A 24872-nucleotide genomic window follows, 5' to 3' on the forward strand; every position below is an offset into this window, starting at 1 on the left:
GATTTTCTTGGTGTGGATTTTCTCTGCCCTGGAGGCTATGCAGGTGGTTTGGGAAGGTTGCAGCTACACAGCCCAGAAGTCCTAGGCTGCCCAATGCCTGATAGGATGGGTACTCTGCATGCGCAGACTGCATAGGTCAGGGTAGCTAGGGACCTCTTAAAGGTCAAGTGTCAAGCAATGCCAATCACAGGAGAGTGCTATTAGGGGTATAAAATATCTTCCTAATTCCAAAGTCTGACCTACACAAATACGCATATTCTCTCAACAGCAGAGCTGTAGGAAAATGGACCACCTTGCCAGGGTGTAGTCTGGCAAGACTGATGGAATATCCCTGAATAACAGACACCTGGGAGACTTGATAACTGGTCCCATTCTGGCAAGGCCATCCAGTTTCCTCCAGGGATGCCTTCAGGAGGAATATGAACATTTGTTTAGGTTAAAAATTGGAATTAGGCAGATGCCAGGGACCTCCAAGAGCTTACTCTCGACACCTAGACACTCTCAACAGTTGCCCAGTTCTGGGTTCCTGGCCTCCCTGACCCATGTGGCTGGCACATGTGCCGTAGGTACCCTGTCAGCCTGCCAGTGTCTAGCCAGACCCCTTTGCCCTGTGGAGCTGGGGCTCATATCCAACCACTTACCTAGCTTCCAGAGCAAAAGAACCCACTTCCAGGAAATCTTTCTGAGGTGGCAGCTTTAAAATGGCTACAGTCAGTACACATTTGGACCAGTTGCTTGATAGGGTCCCAGGCTTCTTCAACAATCAAGACTCTCAGGTGTCTTTCAGTGGTGGGTACCTGGTCCAGTCTGCTCAGCCCCACTCTGGCAAGTCAGTCCAGTTTTCATCAGTTCTGTCTTCAGGGGGCATTCTTCACATTTGTGTAGTTTATAGCTTGGAATCAGGTGGTGCCTTGTACCCCCAAAAGCCCTCTTCAGTGGCTTGGCCTCTCAAGACCGGTGCTCTATTCCAGTTCAATGTCTAACCTGAAGGAAGCTGCACTGAAAGCTCAGTACACAGTCTGTCAGCCATCCTTGGGAAGCTGAGGCCCTCTAGGCCTGTGGAGCTGGGGCCAATGCCTGACCACCGGTATGGCCTCCAGGGCAGAGGGAGCCCACTGCTCATAAATCCTCTTGAGGTGGCAGCCAATCCATTGGTTGCCTAAAGAAGTTCTGGATTTACCCACTGATCATGGCTTTCAGGTGTTTTTATTTATTTTTTTACTGAGAGAAAGAGAGCTGAGCAGGGGAGGGGCAGAGGATGAGGGAGACAGAATCTCAACCAGGCTCTAGGCAGAAAGTGGAGCCATATGGATCCTGAGCCCTGTGGACCATGGGATCATGACCTGAGCTGAAATCAAAAGGTGGACTCTTAACCGACTGAGCTACCCAGGCACCCCATCCCAGGTGATTTTTAGTGAATGCTCCCCTGGCTAGCCAACTAGTCTGGCCTCATTCCTAGAAAAGCAGTCCAGATTCCTCCAGCTTTGCCTTTGCTATATATTGGTTTGATATGATTTCAAACCCATTTGTTTATGGCTAAGACAAAAAGTATTTTCAGAGGTAAGTTGTTTTGATAGAAGAATAAAGTCAACTGTATCAGGAAGTCATTATGTCATCTGTTCTCACAGACAAGAACTAGTAGCTCAGCAGCTGGGAGCTTGTCAACAAAAACTCATGAAGAAGTAAGTATGGCAAGGGGACATTAGACTACGAATACTGAAAGTTTGCGCGTTGATCCAAGAGTGATTGGTCTGCACAAGTCTCCACTTTGCTGATCTCAAATAGCTCTCTGAAGATGCTGAGACAATTAGTTCCTGCCATGGTAAAGGTGATCCCTTTACTGACAGCAGCAAAAACCACGCAGAGGCCTTGCTAAGATCATCATCTTGCCCATCAACACCCCAGCCACCGTTCCCTAGTAACCTGCTCTAGCAACACAGGACTTTTCCTGTTACACTGGCAGCTGGACATCAGCTCTCAGTTGGCTAACCTGTCCCACCCCAGTATCAACTCATATAAAGCGTTTAAAAAAGAAACAAGTAGTCCAAAATGGAGTCCTTTGCCTTCAACCTCAGCAAACCAAAACCTTAATGACAGTTTCACCCTATCCCAGGAATGTGGTCTTTTAAAAGTCAGTCTGAAATTTCCTGATCAGTACCAGTGAGGTGGTGACAGAGAAACAAACCCTGCTGGTCCCCACCCTTATCCTTAAAAGAAGCCATCCTGGCCTGAAACAATCCTTTCTTTTCTTTTGCTAATAACATCCTTGCTCCACCCTCCTTCCTATAAAAACCTTCCATTTAGTACAACTCCTTGGAGCAACTCTTTGCTTGCTAGATGGGATGATGCCTTATTAATGAGTTGCTTAATAAAGTCAATTAGATATTCTGATTTACTAGGTTGAATTTAGTTTTTTAACAAATGTTCATCTCAACTAAATTTAGACTTTGTTCCTTTCATTGCCCTTTGCCTGGAACAATAGTGTGATTAATCTGTGATTGATTCGGAGTATGCTATTTCTTTATTGGCTTATTAAAAGACATTATTGTATGTCCTATTGGCTTATAAAATTCCACATAGAACTGTGTTAAATATAGAACATTCTTGTAACTTGATGCTAATGTTGCCCACAATAGTTACCTTAATACTTATTAACCATAGTATGAACCATTTGGAATGCTCTATTAAGCATCTTGATGATAAAATATCATAGATATTTGTGATTAGCAGAGGAAATAGTAAATATACCTTGCTCACAAACCCTACCAAAATTAGTCAATAGGTGGTTTAGGGGTAGAACGGGTTGTGTAGTAACTTCTGAAGATCCCTAGAGACCTACTGAAGATTTCATCTGGGCAAAACTGAAAATTAAGGAAACTCCAGATGTTAGACTGATCATCCAACCCAGTCAGTTGTATTCTATATTAAAAAGTACAACTGAGGAAGATGTTACCAAGCTCTTCTTAGGAGCATTAAGTTACACAGATTTTTATAGGCAGAAAGGAAGAGCACTAGTGAGACAGGGAAGCTGCAGGACTCCATAAACATCTGTTTTTTGGGTCGCCTGAGTGGCTCAGTCGGTTAGGCGTTCAACTTTTGGTTTTGGCTCAGGTCATGATCTCACAACTGGTGAGTTCAAGCCCCGCACTGGGCTCTGTGCTGACGCATGGAGCCTGCTTGGGATTCTTTTTCTCTCCCTCTCTCTCTGCCCCTCCCCCACTCACTCTGTCTCTCTCCAAATAAACTTAAAAATTTTTTTTAAAGATTTAAATTAAAAAAATCTGTTTTCTGCCTTTTCCTGCTTCTATTCTTGCTAGAACCAGCACCCCCACTTTACACATGCCTCATAATGCAAACTGTACATCCTTCTTGTAAGGGTCAAGGAGTTCTTTAGAATAGATCCCATCTAAGGAAGGACCAGGTGAGAATGACCAGACAAAGCCATCATATGTGCATTCCAGACCACTGGCACTGGACAACTCAATGCCAAGACCCCCTGGCTCCAAGGAATAACACCTGAGCCCCATCTTTGTTCTCACCAGTTCCTTGATGCCTGAGAGGACACATACAATAAACCACAATCCTCAATAAAAACCCCAGGCCCCAAGTGAAGTTGAGACTCTCTTCTTTCCTTTCTGAGTCTCCCAGATACCCTGTATCTATACTCCCTCTATACCTTCAGTAAACTCTGCTTTCACTTTCTGCTGGCTCACATATCATTTCTATCCTGTGTGCAGCCAGGGATCCTCCTGGCTTGTCCTGCAAGACCCCCTCTGGGTCCTGGGATCCAGCCTACTGGCATCACTAACACAAAAATGTATCTCCAGTCTTGAGAAACTTAACAGAAGACCATGGGGGAGGGGAAGGGGGGAAAAAAAGTTAGAGAGAGGGAGGGAGGTAAACCTTAAGAGACTCTTAGATACTGAGAATGGACTTAGGGTTGATGGGGGGTTGGGGGGAAGGGAAAGTGGGTGATGGGCACTGAGGAGGGCACTTATTGGGATGAGCACTGGGTGTTGTATGGAAACCAAGTTGACAAGAAATTATATTTTAAAAGTTTATCTCCAGGATAGGAAGAAATCCAGAACCTTTTGCCTCTGAGGGACTAATTCACATCCTGAAGATGACACTTACTTTAACTCTTTTGACCCTAGTAACATTAACTAGAAGCTAAGCCCATGATAATAGACAAAATGACAAATGTGATAATAGGGAACCAATCAGTCCTGAAGAGAGAGCTTATACCAGATAAGAGATGATAGACCAGAGGGAGAGGGAAGATGGCGGCGTAGGAGGACACTGGGCTCACCGCGCGTCCTGCTGATCACTTAGATTCCACCTACACCTGCCTAAATAACCCAGAAAACTGCCAGAGGATTAGCAGAACCGAGTCTTCAGAGCCAAGCGCAGACGAGAGGCCCACGGAAGAGGGTAGGAAGGGCGGCGAGGCGGTGCGCGCTCCACGGACTGGCGGGAGGGAGCCGGGGCGGAGGGGCGGCTCGCCGGCCAAGCAGAGCCCCCGAGTCTGGCTGGCAAAAGCGGAGGGGCCGGACGGAGTGTGTTCCGACAGCAAGCGCGACTTGGCGTCTGGGAGGTCATAAGTTAACAGCTCTGCGCGGAAAGCGGGAAGGCTGGAGGACAAAGGGAGGGAGAGCTGCTGAGCCCCCGGACGACAGAGCTCAGTTTGGTGGAGAACAAAGGCGCTCGCCAGCGCCATCTCCCCCGCCCATCCCCCAGCCAAAATCCCAAAGAGAACCAGTTCCTGCCAGGGAACTTGCTCGCTCCGCGCAAACACCCAACTCTGTGCTTCTGCAGAGCCAAACCTCCGGCAGCGGATCTGACTCCCTCCCGCTGCCACAGGGCCCCTCCTGAAGTGGATCACCTAAGGAGAAGCGAGCTAAGCCTGCCCCTCCTGCCCCGTGCACCTTGCCTACCCACCCCAGCTAATACGCCAGATCCCCAGCACCACAAGCCTGGCAGTGTGCAAGTAGCCCAGATGGGCCACGCCACCCCACAGTGAATCCCACCCCTAGGAGAGGGGAAGAGAAGGCACACACCAGTCTGACTGTGGCCCCAGCGGTGGGCTGGGGCAGACATCGGGTCGGACTGCGGCCCTGCCCACCAACTCCAGTTATACACCACAGCACAGGGGAAGTGCCCTGCAGGTCCTCACCACTCCAGGGACTATCCAAAATGACCAAACGGAAGAATTCCCCTCAGAAGAATCTCCAGGAAATAACAACAGCTAATGAACTGATCAAAAAGGATTTAAATAATATAACAGAAAGTGAATTTAGAATAATAGTCATAAAATTAATCGCTGGGCTTGAAAACAGTATAGAGGACAGCAGAGAATCTCTTGCTACAGAGATCAAGGGACTAAGGAACAGTCATGAGGAGCTGAAAAGCGCTTTAAACGAAATGCAAAAAAAAAAAATGGAAACGACGACAGCTCGGATTGAAGAGGCAGAGGAGAGAATAGGTGAACTAGAAGATAAAGTTATGGAAAAAGAGGAAGCTGAGAGAAAGAGAGATAAAAAAATCCAGGAGTATGAGGGGAAAATTAGAGAACTAAGTGATACACTAAAAAGAAATAATATACGCATAATTGGTATCCCAGAGGAGGAAGAGAGAGGGAAAGGTGCTGAAGGGGTACTTGAAGAAATTATAGCTGAGAACTTCCCTGAACTAGGGGAAGGAAAAAGGCATTGAAATCCAAGAGGCACAGAGAACTCCCTTCAGACAGAACTTGAATCGATCTTCTGCACGACATATCATAATGAAACTGGCAAAATACAAGGATAAAGAGAAAATTCTGAAAGCAGCAAGGGATAAACGTGCCCTCACATATAAAGGGAGACCTATAAGACTCGTGACTGATCTCTCCTTTGAAACTTGGCAGGCCAGAAAGGCTTGGCACGGTATCTTCAGTGTGCTAAACAGAAAAAATATGCAGCCGAGAATCCTTTATCCAGCAAGTCTGTCATTTAGAATAGAAGGAGAGATAAAGGTCTTCCCAAACAAACAAAAACTGAAGGAATTCATCACCACGAAACCAGCCCTACAAGAGATCCTAAGGTGGATCCTGTGAGACAAAGTACCAGAGACATCACTACAAGCATAAAACATACAGACATCACAATGACTCTAAACCCGTATCTTTCTATAATAACACTGAATGTAAATGGATTAAATGCGCCAACCAAAAGACATAGGGTATCAGAATGGATAAAAAAACAAGACCCATCTATTTGCTGTCTACAAGAGACTCATTTTAGATCTGAGGACACCTTTAGATTGAGAGTGAGGGGATGGAGAACTATTTATCATGCTCCTGGAAGCCAAAAGAAAGCTGGAGTAGCCATACTTATATCAGACAAACTAGACTTTAAATTAAAGGCTGTAACAAGAGATGAAGAAGGGCATTATATAATAATCACAGGGTCTATCCATCAGGAAGAGCTAACTATTATAAATGTCTATGCACCAAATACCCGAGCCCCCAGATATATAAAACAATTACTCATAAACATAAGCAACCTTATTGATAAGAATGTGGTCATTGCAGGGGACTTTAACACCCCACTTACAGAAATGGATAGATCATCTAGACACACAGTCAATAAAGAAACAAGGGCGCTGAATGATACATTGGATCAGATGGACTTGACAGATATATTTAGAACTCTGCATCCCAAAGCAACAGAATATACTTTCTTCTCGAGTGCACATGGAACATTCTCCAAGATAGATCATATACTGGGTCACAAAACAGCCCTTCATAAGTTTACAAGAATTGAAATTATACCATGCATACTTTCAGACCACAATGCTATGAAGCTTGAAATCAACCACAGGAAAAAGTCTGGAAAACCTCCAAAAGCATGGAGGTTAAAGAACACCCTACTAACGAATGAGTGGGTCAACCAGGCAATTAGAGAAGAAATTAAAACATATATGGAAACAAACGAAAATGAAAATACAACAATCCAAACGCTTTGGGATGCAGCGAAGGCAGTCCTGAGAGGAAAATACATTGCAATCCAGGCCTATCTCAAGAAACAAGAAAAATCCCAAATACAAAATCTAACAGCACACCTAAAGGAAATAGAAGCAGAACAGCAAAGGCAGCCTAAACCCAGCAGAAGAAGAGAAATAATAAAGATCAGAGCAGAAATAAACAATATAGAATCTTAAAAAACTGTAGAGCAGATCAATGAAACCAAGAGTTGGTTTTTTGAAAAAATAAACAAAATTGACAAACCTCTAGCCAGGCTTCTCAAAAAGAAAAGGGAGATGACCCAAATAGATAAAATCATGAATGAAAATGGAATTATTACAACCAATCCCTCAGAGATACAAGCAATTATCAGGGAACACTATGAAAAATTATATGCCAACAAATTGGACAACCTGGAAGAAATGGACAAATTCCTAAACACCCACACTCTTTCAAAACTCAATCAGGAGGAAATAGAAAGCTTGAACAGACCCATAACCAGCGAAGAAATTGAATTGGTTATCAAAAATCTCCCAACAAATAAGAGTCCAGGACCAGATGGCTTCCCAGGGGAGTTCTACCAGACGTTTAAAGCAGAGATAATGCCTATCCTTCTCAAGCTATTCCAAGAAATAGAAAGGGAAGGAAAACTTCCTGACTGATTCTATGAAGCCAGTATTACTTTGGCTCCTAAACCAGACAGAGACCCAGTAAAAAAAGAGAACTACAGGCCAATATCCCTGATGAATATGGACGCAAAAATTCTCAATAAGATACTAGCAAATCGAATTCAACAGCATATAAAAAGAATTATTCACCATGATCAAGTGGGATTCATTCCTGGGATGCAGGGCTGGTTCAACATTCGCAAATCAATCAACGTGATACATCACATTAACAAAAAAAAAGAGAAGAACCTATGATCCTATCAATCGATGCAGAAAAGGCCTTTGACAAAATCCAGCACCTTTCTTAATAAAAACCCTTGAGAAAGTCGGGATAGAAGGAACATACTTAAAGATCATAAAAGCCATTTATGAAAAGCCCACAGCTAACATCATCCTCAATGGGGAAAAACTGAGAGCTTTTTCCCTGAGATCAGGAACACGACAGGGATGCCCACTCTCACCGCTGTTGTTTAACATAGTGCTGGAAGTTCTAGCATCAGCAATCAGACAACAAAAGGAAATCAAAGGCATCAAAATTGGCAAAGATGAAGTCAAGCTTTCACTTCTTGCAGATGACATGATATTATACATGGAAAATCCGATAGACTCCACCAAAAGTCTGCTAGAACTGATACATGAATTCAGCAAAGTTGCAGGATACAAAATCAATGTACAGAAATCAGTTGCATTCTTATACACTAACAATGAAGCAACAGAAAGACAAATAAAGAAACTGATCCCATTCACAATTGCACCAAGAAGCATAAAATACCTAGGAATAATTCTAACCAAAGATGTAAAAGATCTGTATGCTGAAAACTATAGAAAGCTTATGAAGGAAATTGAAGAAGATATAAAGAAATGGAAAGACATTCCCTGCTCATGGATTGGAAGAATAAATATTGACAAAATGTCAATACTACCCAAAGCTATCTACACATTCAATGCAATCCCAATCAAAATTGCACCAGCATTCTTCTCAAAACTAGAACAAGCAATCCTAAAATTCATATGGAACCACAAAAGGCCCCGAATAGCCAAAGTAATTTTGAAGAATAAGACCAAAGCAGGAGGCATCACAATCCCAGACTTTAGCCTCTACTACAAAGCTGTCATCATCAAGACAGCATGGTATTGGCACAAAAACAGACACATAGACCAATGGAATAGAATAGAAACCCCAGAAATAGACCCACAAACGTATGGCCAACTCATCTTTGACAAAGCAGGAAAGAACATCCAATGGAAAAAAGACAGTCTCTTTAACAAATGGTGCTGGGAGAACTGGACAGCAACATGCAGAAGGTTGAAACTAGACCACTTTCTCACACCATTCACAAAAATAAACTCAAAATAGATAAAGGACCTGAATGTGAGACAGGAAACCATCAAAACCTTAGAGGAGAAAGCAGGAAAAGACCTCTCTGACCTCAGCCATAGCAACCTCTTACTCGACACATCCCCAAAGGCAAGGGAATTAAAAGCAAAATGAATTACTGGGACCTTATGAAGATAAAAAGTTTCTGCACAGCAAAGGAAACAACCAACAAAACTAAAAGGCAACCAACGGAATGGGAAAAGATATTTGCAAATGACATATCGGACAAAGGGCTAGTATCCAAAATCTATAAAGAGCTCACCAAACTCCACACCCGAAAAACAAATAACCCAGTGAAGAAATGGGCAGAAAACATGAATAGACACTTCTCTAAAGAAGACATCCGGATGGCCAACAGGCACATGAAAAGATGTTCAACGTCGCTCCTTATCAGGGAAATACAAATCAAAACCACACTCAGATATCACCTCACGCCAGTCAGAGTGGCCAAAATGAACAAATCAGGAGACTATAGTTGCTGGAGAGGATGTGGAGAAACGGGAACCCTCTTGCACTGTTGGTGGGAATGCAAACTTGTGCAGCCACTCTGGAAAACAGTGTGGAGGTTCCTCAGAAAATTAAAAATAGACCTACCCTATGACCTAGCAATAGCACTGCTAGGAATTTATCCAAGGGATACAGGAGTACTGATGCATAGGGGCACTTGTACCCCATTGTTTATAGCAGCACTCTCAACAATAGCCAAATTATGGAAAGAGCCTAAATGTCCATCAACTGATGAATGGATAAAGAAATTGTGGTTTATATACTCAATGCAGTACTATGTGGCAATGAGAAAGAATGAAATATGGCCTTTTGTAGCAATGTGGATGGAACTGGAGAGTGTGATGCTAAGTGAAATAAGCCATACAGAGAAAGACAGATACCATATGGTTTCACTCTTATGTGGATCCTGAGAAACTTAACAGAAACCCATGGGGGAGGGGAAGGAATAAAAAAAAAAAAAGAGGTTAGAGTGGGAGAGAGCCAAAGCATTAGAGACTGTTAAAAACTGAGAACAAACTGAGGGTTGATGGGGGGTGGGAGGGAGGGGAGGGTGGGTGATGGGTATTGAGGAGGGCACCTTTTGGGATGAGCACTGGGTGTTGTATGGAAACCAATTTGACAATAAATTTCATGTATTAAAAAATTAAAAAATTAAAAAAAAAGATAAGAGATGATAAAAATTAAAATGGAATCCCAACAGGGGTGCCTGGGTGGCTCATTTGGTTGAGCATCTGACTCTCAATTTTGGATTGGGTCATGACTTCACAATTTTGTGGGTTTGACCCCGTGTCAGGCTCTGCATAGGCAGTGCCAAGCCTGCTTGGGATTCTCTCTCTCTCTGCTCCTCCCCTACTAATGCTGTCTCTGTCTCTCTCAAAATAAATAAATAAAAATTTTTTTTTAAATAAGAAAAATAAAATGGAATCCCAACAAACTGATTTGGATTCAGAAACCAGTGGCTATTAGATTTATGGTTCAAAGGAGGACAAAACCTGATCTTCACAGGAGCAGAGGTTGTGTACCTCAAACCCATTACCACTGACACTAAATTGAATCAGCACCTTAGAGCAACTGGAAAAAATAATATTAATTTACAAAGATCTTTGATTGGGTATCAGCAACCTGGAGGTTAAGATGGCCTATACCTAACATATTATCCCTTACAACATCTCCATGGAAAACAGCAGGGGAAGCTAATATAATAATGAAATTAGGACTATTAACTGTGATTTATGAAAAGGGACAGACACATACACTGCAACATGTGGAAGCAACAGAACAAATTAAAAGGTCAACTTTTAAACTGCATCCTGGTGGGACAGAACAGCATTATTTACAGTATTTGCAGGCACCAGAAACCCAGGGGAACTGACTGATAAGAACAGCTGAGGAAGTAAGTCAAGATAGAGGCTGTAAGAGAAAGGCTGTAAGGGGTGCCTAGCTGGCTCAGTTGGAAAAGCATGCTATATTTGAACCCCACTTTGGGTATACAGAATACTAAAACAAAACAAAACAGACAAAAAACTTAAAAAGATAAAGCCTGTAGCTTGTAGCTTTAACACTCCTCTTTATAGACAACAGCTACAGCTAATAAAATAGACCCAATCAAAATAGACCATCTAGACTATCTACATAGTCCATCTACAAAATAGACCATCCAAATCTACAAGGCATTTTTGGCTACCTAGTCCACTTAGACCACCACCCTTGAAAACAAATTATAAAAGTAGAAACTAAAATAGATACCCCTGAAATATATAGGAGAGGTAGAGAAACAGAAACAACAAATCTTCATAGTAAATAGACCTACAGAAAATAAACCCACATATACCCACTAGTCCATTTACTGTAAATACTACCCTGTTATAAAACCTAATCTCATTAGTGGACAAATCACTGATAGCCAAAGAGAGCAAACCCTATGAGCTCCCCATAGGGATTCATCAGTCTCTTCCTCTTGGCTCAAGCCAGAGACAATTGTTTGTACAAATAGAAACCTCTTCTGCAAATAAAAACACGCTATGTATACCACTATGTTGTTAGATACTGGATCCCAATAACAGTGACACAAGGAGATCCTACTAATTTAGAAAAATTAAATTAAAAAAAGGACTGATTGAAGGATTAGAAGGAAAACTAACCCCCATACACATGGATATATATGTAGATTCCTAACAATGAGGACAGACTTTAAAACTAAATGCCTTATAAGTCCCAATTTAGAAAACATTCTTAGATTGGATATAACAGGACAAACAAAAGGAAAACATTCAGGAACTTCTAAAAGAACAAATGATTGTGTCTCCTATTTTACCATATAAATAACTCAATCTGACCTGTGAAAAAGTCCAGAAAGGTCATATAGATTTATAGATTTTAGGAATTTAGGAAAATATTCTCTCCAAATTGAGGGAGCACTCCCAAATAAAGGCATTATCATGAACAATATCACCACTGGATCTGGCACTGATTACATGGGGTAGACTTAGCTGTCATATTCTTTGCTATTCCAATTGATCAAGACAGTCAACCCAAGATGCATTCACAAGGGAAGGCAGATGATAGGTTTACTAGGTTACCAACAGGAGACCTTAACAGCCAGTAATAGCTTGCAACTTTCTTTTTCTTTTTTTTAAAATATATGAAATTTTTTGTCAAATTGGTTTCCCTACAACACCCAGTGCTCATCCCAAAAGATGCCCTCTTCAATACCCATCACCCTCCCTCCCCTTCCTCCCCCCCCCCCACCCATCAGCCCTCAGTTTGTTCTCAGTTTTTAAGAGTCTCTTATGCTTTGGCTCTCTCCCACTCTAACCTCTCTCTCTCTTTTTTCCTTCCCCTCCCCCATGGGTTCCTGTTAAGTTTCTCAGGATCCACATAGGAGTGAAACCATATGGTATCTGTCTTTCTCTGTATGGCTTATTTCACTCAGCATAACACTCTCCAGTTCCATTCACGTTGCTACAAAGGGCCAGAATTCATTCTTTCTCATTGCCACGTAGTACTCCATTGTGTATATAAACCACAATTTCGAGGAGGTTCCGGAAGATGGCGGCGTAGGAGGACGCAGGGCTCACAGCGTGTCCGGCCGATCACTTAGATTCCACCTACACCTGCCTAAAGAACCCAGAAAACCGCCAGAGGATTAGCAGAAGGGAGTCTCCGGAGTCAAGCGCAGACCAGAGGCCCACGGAAGAGGGTAGGAAGGGCGGCGAGGCGGTGCGCGCTCCACGGACTGGCGGGAGGGAGCCGGGGCGGAGGGGCGGCTCGCCGGCCAAGCAGAGCCCCCGAGTCGGGCTGGCAAAAGCGGAGGGGCCGGACAGACTGTGTTCCGACAGCAAGCGCGACTTAGCGTCTGGGAGGTCATAAGTTAACAGCTCTGCGCGGAAAGCGGGAAGGCTGGAGGACAAAGGGAGGGAGAGCTGCTGAGCCCCCGGACGGCAGAGCTCAGCTTGGCGGGGAACAAAGGCGCCAGCGCCATCTCCCCCGCCCATCCCCCAGCCAAAATCCCAAAGGGAACCAGTTCCCGCCAGGGAACTTGCTCGCTCCGCGCAAACACCCAACTCTGTGCTTCTGCGGAGCCAAACCTCCGGCAGCGGATCTGACTCCCTCCCGCTGCCACAGGGCTCCTCCTGAAGTCGATCACCTAAGGAGAAGCGAGCTAAGCCTGCCCCTCCACCCCCCGTGCACCTTGCCTACCCACCCCAGCTAATACGCCAGATCCCCAGCAACACAAGCCTGGCAGTGTGCAAGTTGCCCAGACGGGACACGCCACCCCACAGTGAATCCCGCCCCTAGGAGAGGGGAAGAGAAGGCACACACCAGTCTGACTGTGGCCCCAGCAGTGGGCTGGGGGCAGACATCGGGTCGGACTGCGGCCCCGCCCACTAACTCCAGTTATACACCACAGCACAGGGGAAGTGCACTGCAGGTCCTCACCACGCCAGGGACTCTCCAAAATGACCAAACGGAAGAATTCCCCTCAGAAGAATCTCCAGGAAATAACAACAGCTAATGAACTGATCAAAAAGGATTTAAATAATATAACAGAAAGTGAATTTAGAATAATAGTCATAAAATTAATCGCTGGGCTTGAAAACAGTATACAGGACAGCAGAGAATCTCTTGCCACAAAGATCGAGGGACTAAGGAACAGTCACGAGGAGTTGAAAAACGCTTTAAACGAATTGCAAAACAAAATGGAATCCACGATGGCTCGGCTTGAAGAGGCAGAGGAGAGAATAGGTGAACTAGAAGATAAAGTTATGGAGAAAGAGGAAGCTGAAAGAAAGAGAGATAAAAAAATCCAGGAGTATGAGGGGAAAATTAGAGAACTAAGTGATACACTAAAAAAAAATAATATACGCATAATTGATATCCCAGAGGAGGAAGAGAGAGGGAAGGGTGCTGAAGGGGTACTTGAACAAATTATAGCTGAGAACTTCCCTGAACTGGGGAAGGAAAAAGGCATTGAAATCCAAGAGGCACAGAGAACTCCCTTCAGACAGAACTTGAATCGATCTTCTGCACGACATATCATAATGAAACTGGCAAAATACAAGGATAAAGAGAAAATTCTGAAAGCAGCAAGGGATAAACGTGCCCTCACATATAAAGGGAGACCTATAAGACTCGTGACTGATCTCTCCTTTGAAACTTGGCAGGCCAGAAAGGCTTGGCACGATATCTACAGTGTGCTAAACAGAAAAAATATGCAGCCGAGAATCCTTTATCCAGCAAGTCTGTCATTTAGAATAGAAGGAGAGATAAAGGTCTTCCCAAACAAACAAAAACTGAAGGAATTCATCACCACGAAACCAGCCCTACAAGAGATCCTAAGGTGGATCCTGTGAGACAAAGTACCAGAGACATCACTACAAGCATAAAACATACAGACATCACAATGACTCTAAACCCGTATCTTTCTATAATAACACTGAATGTAAATGGATTAAATGCGCCAACCAAAAGACATAGGGTATCAGAATGGATAAAAAAACAAGACCTATCTATTTGCTGTCTACAAGAGACTCATTTTAGATCTGAGGACACCTTTAGATTGAGAGTGAGGGGATGGAGAACTATTTATCATGCTCCTGGAAGCCAAAAGAAAGCTGGAGTAGCCATACTTATATCAGACAAACTAGACTTTAAATTAAAGGCTGTAACAAGAGATGAAGAAGGGCATTATATAATAATCACAGGGTCTATCCACCAGGAAGAGCTAACTATTATAAATGTCTATGCACCAAATACCCGAGCCCCCAGATATATAAAACAATTACTCATAAACATAAGCAACCTTATTGATAAGAATGTGGTCATTGCAGGGGACTTTAACACCCCACTTACAGAAATGGATAGATCATCTAGACACACAGTCAATAAAGAAACAAGGGCCCTGAATGATACATTGGATCAGATGGACTTGACAGATATATTTAGAACTCTGCATCCCAAAGCAACAGAATATACTTTCTTCTCGAGTGCACATGGAACATTCTCCAAGATAGATCATATACTGGGTCACAAAACAGCCCTTCATAAGTTTACAAGAATTGAAATTATACCATGCATACTTTCAGACCACAATGCTATGAAGCTTGAAATCAACCACAGGAAAAAGTCTGGAAAACCTCCAAAAGCATGGAGGTTAAAGAACACCCTACTAACGAATGAGTGGGTCAACCAGGCAATTAGAGAAGAAATTAAAACATATATGGAAACAAACGAAAATGAAAATACAACAATCCAAACGCTTTGGGATGCAGCGAAGGCAGTCCTGAGAGGAAAATACATTGCAATCCAGGCCTATCTCAAGAAACAAGAAAAATCCCAAATACAAAATCTAACAGCACACCTAAAGGAAATAGAAGCAGAACAGCAAAGGCAGCCTAAACCCAGCAGAAGAAGAGAAATAATAAAGATCAGAGCAGAAATAAACAATATAGAATCTAAAAAAACGGTAGAGCAGATCAATGAAACCAAGAGTTGGTTTTTTGAAAAAATAAACAAAATTGACAAACCTCTAGCCAGGCTTCTCAAAAAGAAAAGGGAGATGACCCAAATAGATAAAATCATGAATGAAAATGGAATGATTACAACCAATCCCTCAGAGATACAAACAATTATCAGGGAACACTATGAAAAATTATATGCCAGCAAATTGGACAACCTGGAAGAAATGGACAAATTTCTAAACACCCACACTCTTCCAAAACTCAATCAGGAGGAAATAGAAAGCTTGAACAGACCCATAACCAGCGAAGAAATTGAATCGGTTATCAAAAATCTCCCAACAAATAAGAGTCCAGGACCAGATGGCTTCCCAGGGGAGTTCTACCAGACATTTAAAGCAGAGATAATACCTATCCTTCTCAAGCTATTCCAAGAAATAGAAAGGGAAGGAAAACTTCCAGACTCATTCTATGAAGCCAGTATTACTTTGATTCCTAAACCAGACAGAGACCCAGTAAAAAAAGAGAACTACAGGCCAATATCCCTGATGAATATGGATGCAAAAATTCTGAATAAGATACTAGCAAATCGAATTCAACAGCATATAAAAAGAATTATTCACCATGATCAAGTGGGATTCATTCCTGGGATGCAGGGCTGGTTCAACATTCGCAAATCGATCAACGTGATACATCACATTAACAAAAAAAAAGAGAAGAACCATATGATCCTGTCAATCGATGCAGAAAAGGCCTTTGACAAAATCCAGCACCCTTTCTTAATAAAAACCCTTGAGAAAGTCGGGATAGAAGGAACATACTTAAAGATTATAAAGGCCATTTATGAAAAGCCCACAGCTAACATCATCCTCAACGGGGAAAAACTGAGAGCTTTTTCCCTGAGATCAGGAACACGACAGGGATGCCCACTGTCACCGCTGCTGTTTAATATAGTGCTGGAAGTTCTAGCATCAGCAATCAGACAAGAAAAGGAAATCAAAGGCATCAAAATTGGCAAAGATGAAGTCAAGCTTTCGCTTTTTGCAGATGACATGATATTATACATGGAAAATCCGATAGACTCCACCAAAAGTCTGCTAGAACTGATACATGAATTCAGCAAAGTTGCAGGATACAAAATCAATGTGCAGAAATCAGTTGCATTCTTATACACTAACAATGAAGCAACAGAAAGACAAATGAAGAAACTGATCCCATTCACAATTGCACCAAGAAGCATAAAATACCTAGGAATAAATCTAACCAAAGAGGTAAAAGATCTGTATGCTGAAAACTATAGAAAGCTTATGCAGGTAATTGAAGAAGATATAAAGAAATGGAAAGACATTCCCTGCTCATGGATTGGAAGAATAAATATTGTCAAAATGTCAATACTACCCAAAGCTATCTACACATTCAATGCAATCCCAATCAAAATTGCACCAGCATTCTTCTCGAAACTAGAACAAGCAATCCTAAAATTCATATGGAACCACAAAAGGCCCCGAATAGCCAAAGTAATTTTGAAGAAGAAGACCAAAGCAGGAGGCATCACAATCCCAGACTTTAGCCTCTACTACAAAGCTGTCATCATCAAGACAGCATGGTATTGGCATAAAAACAGACACATAGACCAATGGAACAGAATAGAAACCCCAGAAATAGACCCACAAACGTATGGCCAACTCATCTTTGACAAAGCAGGAAAGAACATCCAATGGAAAAAAGACAGTCTCTTTAACAAATGGTGCTGGGAGAACTGGACAGCAACATGCAGAAGGTTGAAACTAGACCACTTTCTCACACCATTCACAAAAATAAACTCAAAATGGATAAAGGACCTGAATGTGAGACAGGAAACCATCAAAACCTTAGAGGAGAAAGCAGGAAAAGACCTCTCTGACCTCAGCCGTAGCAACCTCTTACTCAGCACATCCCCAAAGGCAAGGGAATTAAAAGCAAAAGTGAATTACTGGGACCTTATGAAGATAAAAAGCTTCTGCACAGCAAAGGAAACAACCAACAAAACTAAAAGGCAACCAACGGAATGGGAAAAGATATTTGCAAATGACACATCGGACAAAGGGCTAGTATCCAAAATCTATAAAGAGCTCATCAAACTCCACACCAGAAAAACAAATAACCCAGTGAAGAAATGGGCAGAAAACATGAATAGACACTTCTCTAAAGAAGACATCCGGATGGCCAACAGGCACATGAAAAGATGTTCAACGTCGCTCCTTATCAGGGAAATACAAATCAAAACCACACTCAGATACCACCTCACGCCAGTCAGAGTGGCCAAAATGAAGAAATCAGGAGACTATAGATGCTGGAGAGGATGTGGAGAAACGGGAACCCTCTTGCACTGTTGGTGGGAATGCAAATTGGTGCAGCCGCTCTGGAAAACAGTATGGAGGTTCCTCAGAAAATTAAAAATAGACCTACCCTATGACCCAGCAATAGCACTACTAGGAATTTATCCAAGGGATACAGGAGTACTGATGCATAGGGGCACCTGTACCCCAATGTTTATAGCGGCACTCTCAACAATAGCCAAATTATGGAAAGAGCCTAAATGTCCATCAACTGATGAATGGAAAAAGAAATTGTGGTTTATATACACAATGGAATACTACGTGGCAATGAGAAAAAATGAAATATGGCCTTTTGTAGCAACATGGATGGAACTGGAGAGTGTGATGCTAAGTGAAATAAGCCATACAGAGAAAGACAGATACCATATGGTTTCACTCTTATGTGGATCCTGAGAAACATAACAGAAACCCATGGGGGAGGGGAAGGAAAAAAAAAAAAAAAAAGAGGTTAGAGTGGGAGAGAGCCAAAGCATTAGAGACTGTTAAAAACTGAGAACAAACTGAGGGTTGATGGGGGGTGGGAGGGAGGGCAGGGTGGGTGATGGGTATTGAGGAGGGCACCTTTTGGGATGAGCACTGGGTGTTGTATGGAAACCAATTTGACAGTAAATTTCATATATTAAAAAAAAAAAAAAAAAAAAAAAAAAAAACAACCACAATTTCTTTATCCATTCATCAGTTGATGGACATTTAGGCTCTTTCCATAATTTGGCTATTGTTGAAAGTGCAGCTTGCAACTTTCTAACACAAGACATCCAGGCCTTTTGGGAAAACACAACACAACACAACACACACACACCAGCATTTCTTATATTGATGACATGCTCATTTATGTTGCTAACTTGGAACAGACTAGGGTTGTAACAGAGTTCATTGAATTCCTTACACTCAAAGCATGGACAATTAACTCAAGTAATGTCTAAGGACCCTACACTACAGTAAAATTTCTAGCCACAATTTGATCCTCTGAAGGCAGAAAAATAACAGAGCCAGTCATAAACAAGATAGATTGTATCCCAGCTCCTACCACAAAAGAAACAGCTCAGAAACTGATAGGACTGGGGTGCCTGGGTGGCTCAGTCGGTTAAGCGTCCAACTTCAGCTCAGGTCATGATTTCACGATTCATGAGTTCGAGCCCCGTGTTGGGCTCTGTGCTTACAGCTAAGAGCCTGGAGCCTGCTTCGGAATATGTGTCTCCCTCTTTCTCTCTGCCCCTCCCCCACTCATGTTGTCTCTCTGTGTCTCTCAAAAATAAACAAACATTTAAAAATTGAAAAAAGAAAAAAGAAACTGATAGGACTGTTTGGATATTGGAAACAGCACATATCACTAATGGGATATTTTCACATGGCCCAAGACCAGATACTAACCAATTGAAAGACTCACCTGGGCACTCTATGAAGCCCTAAAAACTACGTAAGCCAATTATACTGAAACTCCAATAGCTTATTCTGGAGTAAAGCAGACCCCTGAGAGACAGGAATTATTCCTGACCATAAATTCCTAACATAGAAAATGTATATTTCCATGCAGGATTAATGGATGAAGGGTCAGCTCTCTGCATGAATTGAGAAAATCTCCACAATTCCAGACATAGATTTTACAGAATTTCCGAGGGGTGAACCTATTGAAGCTTGAGCAGTTGGGCAATGGGAACCACTCTGGTCCATGGCACTCAACAATGCTTGGTTTTTAGATGGATCAGCTTCCATGACACCATCAAGAGAATGCTGGCCTTGAGGACTAGTGATGGTCTTACCTTGACAGAATCAAGTTCTGGAGAACACAATGTGCTTAACAAATAGCCATAAATTGGTGAGTAATATGGGAAGTGAGAGTAAGGTAGACCTTTCCTCAGACTTATGGACAGTAGCTAATGGAATAGCAGTTTTGGACATGAACAGGGCAGAAAAATTACTAAATAATACCAAATAAGAACATAATGAAGTAAGGACATAGGGCAGAAAATAGCACTGGCTGGCATCTCCATGTTTATCACTGATGTTTCTGCACATCAGAAGAACAAGTCTGAAGTAACCAAATTTAATAGCCAGATAGACAAACTCGGTAGGTAAACTAAAGAAGTGGAGAGACCTAAAATTTAACTTAAATAACCCAATAATTTATGGCTAATGAGGAAACCAATTCAAAGCATAACTATACATAAACAAGAAGGACAATGGACTTACAACCTGAACACACAGATATGCTGAATAACAGAATCATACTGTGGGCACAACGTCAAAAAGATCTTGTGGCACACATGGCACTGGAACATGTTAGAGGTAAGAAACACGTATGAGCCTACCAAATCCCTCCAATTTCATATTAAGAAATGTGGGAATCGCTGAAAGTTTAAAGCATGCGGGTCATTAATGAATACTCCAGATGACATCAAAGCTGACAGACCCTTCCAAATTATACAAATGATTACATAGGACTCATGCCTGTATCAGAGACTAAACTGTATGCATGCACCATTGTAGACATGGTCAGGAATAGGATTACCCTATCCCTGCAGAAAAATTAATCAAAAATCTGCCATCAGAGCATTAGAAATCTGGGTGCTTGCTATGGTAGCCCAGCCATCAAAAAATCAGATCAGAGCACCCACTTTACAGGAAAGTGAATATAAGATTGGGCAAAGAAACAAGGCATAATGTGGAAATTCCACTTACCCTACAACCCTACTGCCTCTGGGTCAACTGAAAGGTATAATGATTTGCTCAAGCAATAGCTTAGGCTGCTTCCTAACAATCTAGATGTGAAAGCTTGGACTAAAGCAATCTGGGAGGTGGCAAGATCTCTAAAGCATAGATATAGAAAGCATGGAAAAACTCCTATTGAATGAATATACAACACTGGGGAAAGGAAGCACCTGCCACTAACAAAACCTATTGGGTGACCTAATGAAAAGGAATATTACATCAAATTAAGGAAAATAATACAATGATTCTATAAAAATTTCATTATAGATATATACCACCTTTTATTATATCAACACTAGAGGTCTACTATTTACTCTAGCATGATGCAGGGTGATTATGCCTGGGGAAATATTGGCAATAATGGTTATAATGACTATAGATATCCTTGAATGGCAAGAAAAATAGGAAGAAATTAAACATTTTGAGGACAGTGCTTTTATTTTGTAGGCATAAAACCTCTGTGCATCTTCAACTCTAACAATTATGAAGTAGATCCATGCAGCACACTCCTTGCTGGCCATACTATTTTACCTATTGCTTACTACTGGATATCATACTTGCTACATGTATGGACACTCTTCCAACAGACTCAGCAATAGCAGTTAGGCCACCATTCCAAAGTGGAATGCATCTACTGGTCCATGTACAACTCCACTGTCTGTGACATCCTCTACTTCCTTCACAGATCACCATCTTGGGTCATCTTATTATAACTAAGGACTCAACAGCATCACCAGCGTCATCCATACCTCCAAGTCCAACCCCTCTCCATCTCACCCTTCAGTATCAGCACCGTCTACTCACTGAGAAACCTTTAATCAATGGAAAAATCAAATACTAGGGAATCTAGTGGAAGTCTCCAAAGAGTCTCTTCAACAATATTCCCTACTAGACACTGATTTGAAGGATGAAGGTTGGCCTGAACTACTAACTGGTCCCTGTTATAACCCAGCTTATATACTAATACAATCAGGTACTGACTTTTCTACTTTCCTTATCATACCTTACTGAATTGAGTATAGCATTGGACACATGACAGACTGTGAAAACCTCAATTTAATTTCTGAGATACTTTGTATGCTAGTATTTTATAAAAGAGTAACAGTTGAGTATGCAGAATGGGCAATTATATCTTTAAATATTAACAGGCTAGAAACTGATCAGTTACTATACTCAATTAACACTGTTTAATCCATATTCACCTATTAGAAAATAAATCAATCCATGGATACCATGTTTAGCCTTTACAAGAATAAGGACAAGTTGTCAGGTGTATAGCAATATATAGGAAACTTAGCATATAACACTTATCATTATCCTTCATGGTAGACATCAGGTTTCTCTCTCACACTGCAGGTTTCTACCCCAAGAACATAGGAACCTAGGTTACTAAAACCTATTATGGTCATATTGGAACCTATAATAGCAGGCTATGCTTTGATATTTAATATGCAGAACTTTAAATAAGATACAGATCCTCAAATTTTGTTCAGTTTTGTCCATATTTGATTATGCTCAATTTATAACATATGCCAGAAACAAATTCACTGAAGGAAGGAAACTCTTGCAGTTCCTTGTTGGACTTGTAGGAAGTTTAATTGGAGGAACAATGGCAGTCATTTTTTTTAAATAGGCTCTATGCCCAGCATGGAACCCAGCATGGGACTTGAACTCACAACTCTGAGATCAAGACCTGAGCTGAGATCAAGAGTCAGACACTTAATGACTGAGCCACCCAGGTGCCCCTGGCAGTTACTTTTTTACTAACATAATACTTAATGATGAAAAGCTGAATACTTTCCCATTAAGCTCAGGAACAAGACAAGGATGTCCACTTTCTCCACTTTTACTCAGAATAGTGCTGGGAGTCCTGCTACACCTATCAGACATTTCTTTTTTTTTTTTTTTTTTTTAACGTTTATTTATTTTTGAGACAGAGAGAGACAGAGCATGAACGGGGGAGGGGCAGAGAGAAAGGGAGACACAGAATTGGAAGCAGGCTCCAGGCTCTGAGCCATCAACCCAGAGCCCGACGCGGGGCTCGAACTCACCGACCGCGAGATCGTGACCTGAGCTGAAGTCGGACGCTTAACCGACTGAGCCACCCAGGCGCCCCACCTATCAGACATTTCTATTCACTACTAGCAAAGTAGAAGAAATAGAAATTAATAATCTCTTTTACAATTGAACCAAAAAGGATAAAATACATAGGGATAAATTTAACCAAGAAGGTGAAAAATTATAAAACACTGATGTGAAATTATAAAACACTGATGAAAAAAATGAAGAAGACACAAACAAATGAAAAGATAATACTGTGTTCACAGATTGGAAAAATTAATATTGTTAAAATGTTTTACCCAAAGCAATCTACAGATTCAATACAATACCTGTAAAAATACCAACAGCATTTTTTATAGATAATCCTAAAATTTGTATGGAACCACAAAATACACCTAATAGCCAAAGCAATATTGAGAAAGAACCAAATTGAAGTTCTCAAAATCCTAGATTTCAAGATATAATACAAAGCTACAGTAATCAAAACAGTATGTGCTGGCACAAAAATAGATACATCAATAGAACACAATGGAGAACTGAGAAACAAACCCATGCTTATATGATTAATTAGTCCACGTGAAAGGAGGCAAGAATACAAAATGGGGAAAATATAGTTTGTTTAATAAATGGTGTTTGGAAAACTAGACAGCTACATGCAAAAGAATGAAACAACTTTCTTACACCATACACAAAAATAAACTGAAAATGGATTAAAGACCTAACCGTGAGACCTGAAACCATAAAACTCCTCAAAGAAAACACAGGCAGTAATATCTTAGACATCCACCTTAGCAACATTTTTCTAGATATGTCTCCTCAGACAATGGAAGCAAAGAAAAAATAAACTATTGGGACTACACCAAAATAAAATCTTTGCACGGCAAAAGGAAAACAACAACAAAACTAAAGGCAACTTACAAATTGGGAGAAGATATTTGCCAATAAGGGATTAATAGCCAAAATATATAAAGAGTTTATGGGGTGCCTAGGTGGAATCTGACTTTGGCTCAGGTCATGATCCCACTGTTTGTGAGTTCAAGCCCCACATCAGGCTCTCTGCTCTCAGCACAGAGCATACTTGGGATCCTCTGTCCCCGCCTCTCTCTGCCCTTCCCCCACTCTCTCTCTCAAAAATAAACATTAAAAAAAAGAATTTATGCATCTCAATACCAAAAAAATTAAAAAAAAAACAACAATTAAGAAATGGGCAGAGGACCTAAACAAAATCCTAAAACATACAGATGGCCAATAGACACATGAAAAGGTGTTCAACATCACTAATCATCTAGAAAATGCAAATCAGGGTGCCTGGCTGGCTCAGTCAGTAGAGCATGCAACTCTTGATCTCAGGGTCATGAGTTTAAGACCCATGTTGGGCACAGGGCTATTTACAAAAAAAGAAAAGAAAATGTAAAATTAAACCATAATGAGATATCACCTTACATTTATCAGGATGTCTAGTATCAAAACGACAAGAAAGTAGTATTAGAGAGGATATGAGAAAAAGGGAACACTTGTGCACTATTGGTAGGAATATAAATTGGTGCAACCACAATGGAAAACAGTATGGAGTTTCCTAAAAAAAATTGAAAATAGAATTACCATATGGTTCAGTAATTCCACTACTGGGTATTTACCACCCCCCCCATAAGAACACTAATTTGAAAAGATATATGCACCCCTAGGTTTATTGCAGCATTATTTACAATAACTGAGATATGGAAGTAAACTAAGTGCCTACTGATAGATAAATAGATTAAAAACTTGGTATATGTACATAATGATGGAATACTACTCAGTTATAAAAAATGAGATCTTGCCATTTGTGACAACATGGATGGATCTAGAGGGTATTATGCTAAGGGAAATAAAAGGAAAAAAATATATGACTTCAATTTTTGTGGAATCAAAAAAAAATGTACAAAAAGAAATAGAATCATAAATATGGAGAATAAAATGAGGATGGGTGAAATAGGTGAAAGAGATAAATAGGTACAAACTTCCATTTATTAAATAAGGCACAGAGATGACAAGTGCAGCCTAGAGAATATAGTCAGTAATATTGTAATAACGTACGACAGATCACAACTATACTTATTGTGAGCATAGAATGTATTGTTGAATCACTATGTTGTACGTTAACATTGTATGTTAACTATCCTTCAATGAAAAAAGACAAAATATGTTTCTCTATAGATTGTCAATTGTTGCAAT

General features: G+C 41.2%; 1 protein-coding gene across 3 annotated transcripts in view; it reads right to left on the bottom strand.

The window, feature by feature from the left end:
• RGSL1 (regulator of G protein signaling like 1) overlaps positions 1–24872 on the bottom strand; it is a 203461-nt gene that overhangs the window by 15256 nt on the left and 163333 nt on the right. The gene's annotated exons all lie outside the window — the stretch shown is intronic.

The sequence above is a fragment of the Panthera tigris genome, chromosome F3, assembly GCF_018350195.1.
Source record: "Panthera tigris isolate Pti1 chromosome F3, P.tigris_Pti1_mat1.1, whole genome shotgun sequence".
NCBI classification, from domain to species: Eukaryota; Metazoa; Chordata; class Mammalia; order Carnivora; family Felidae; genus Panthera; species Panthera tigris.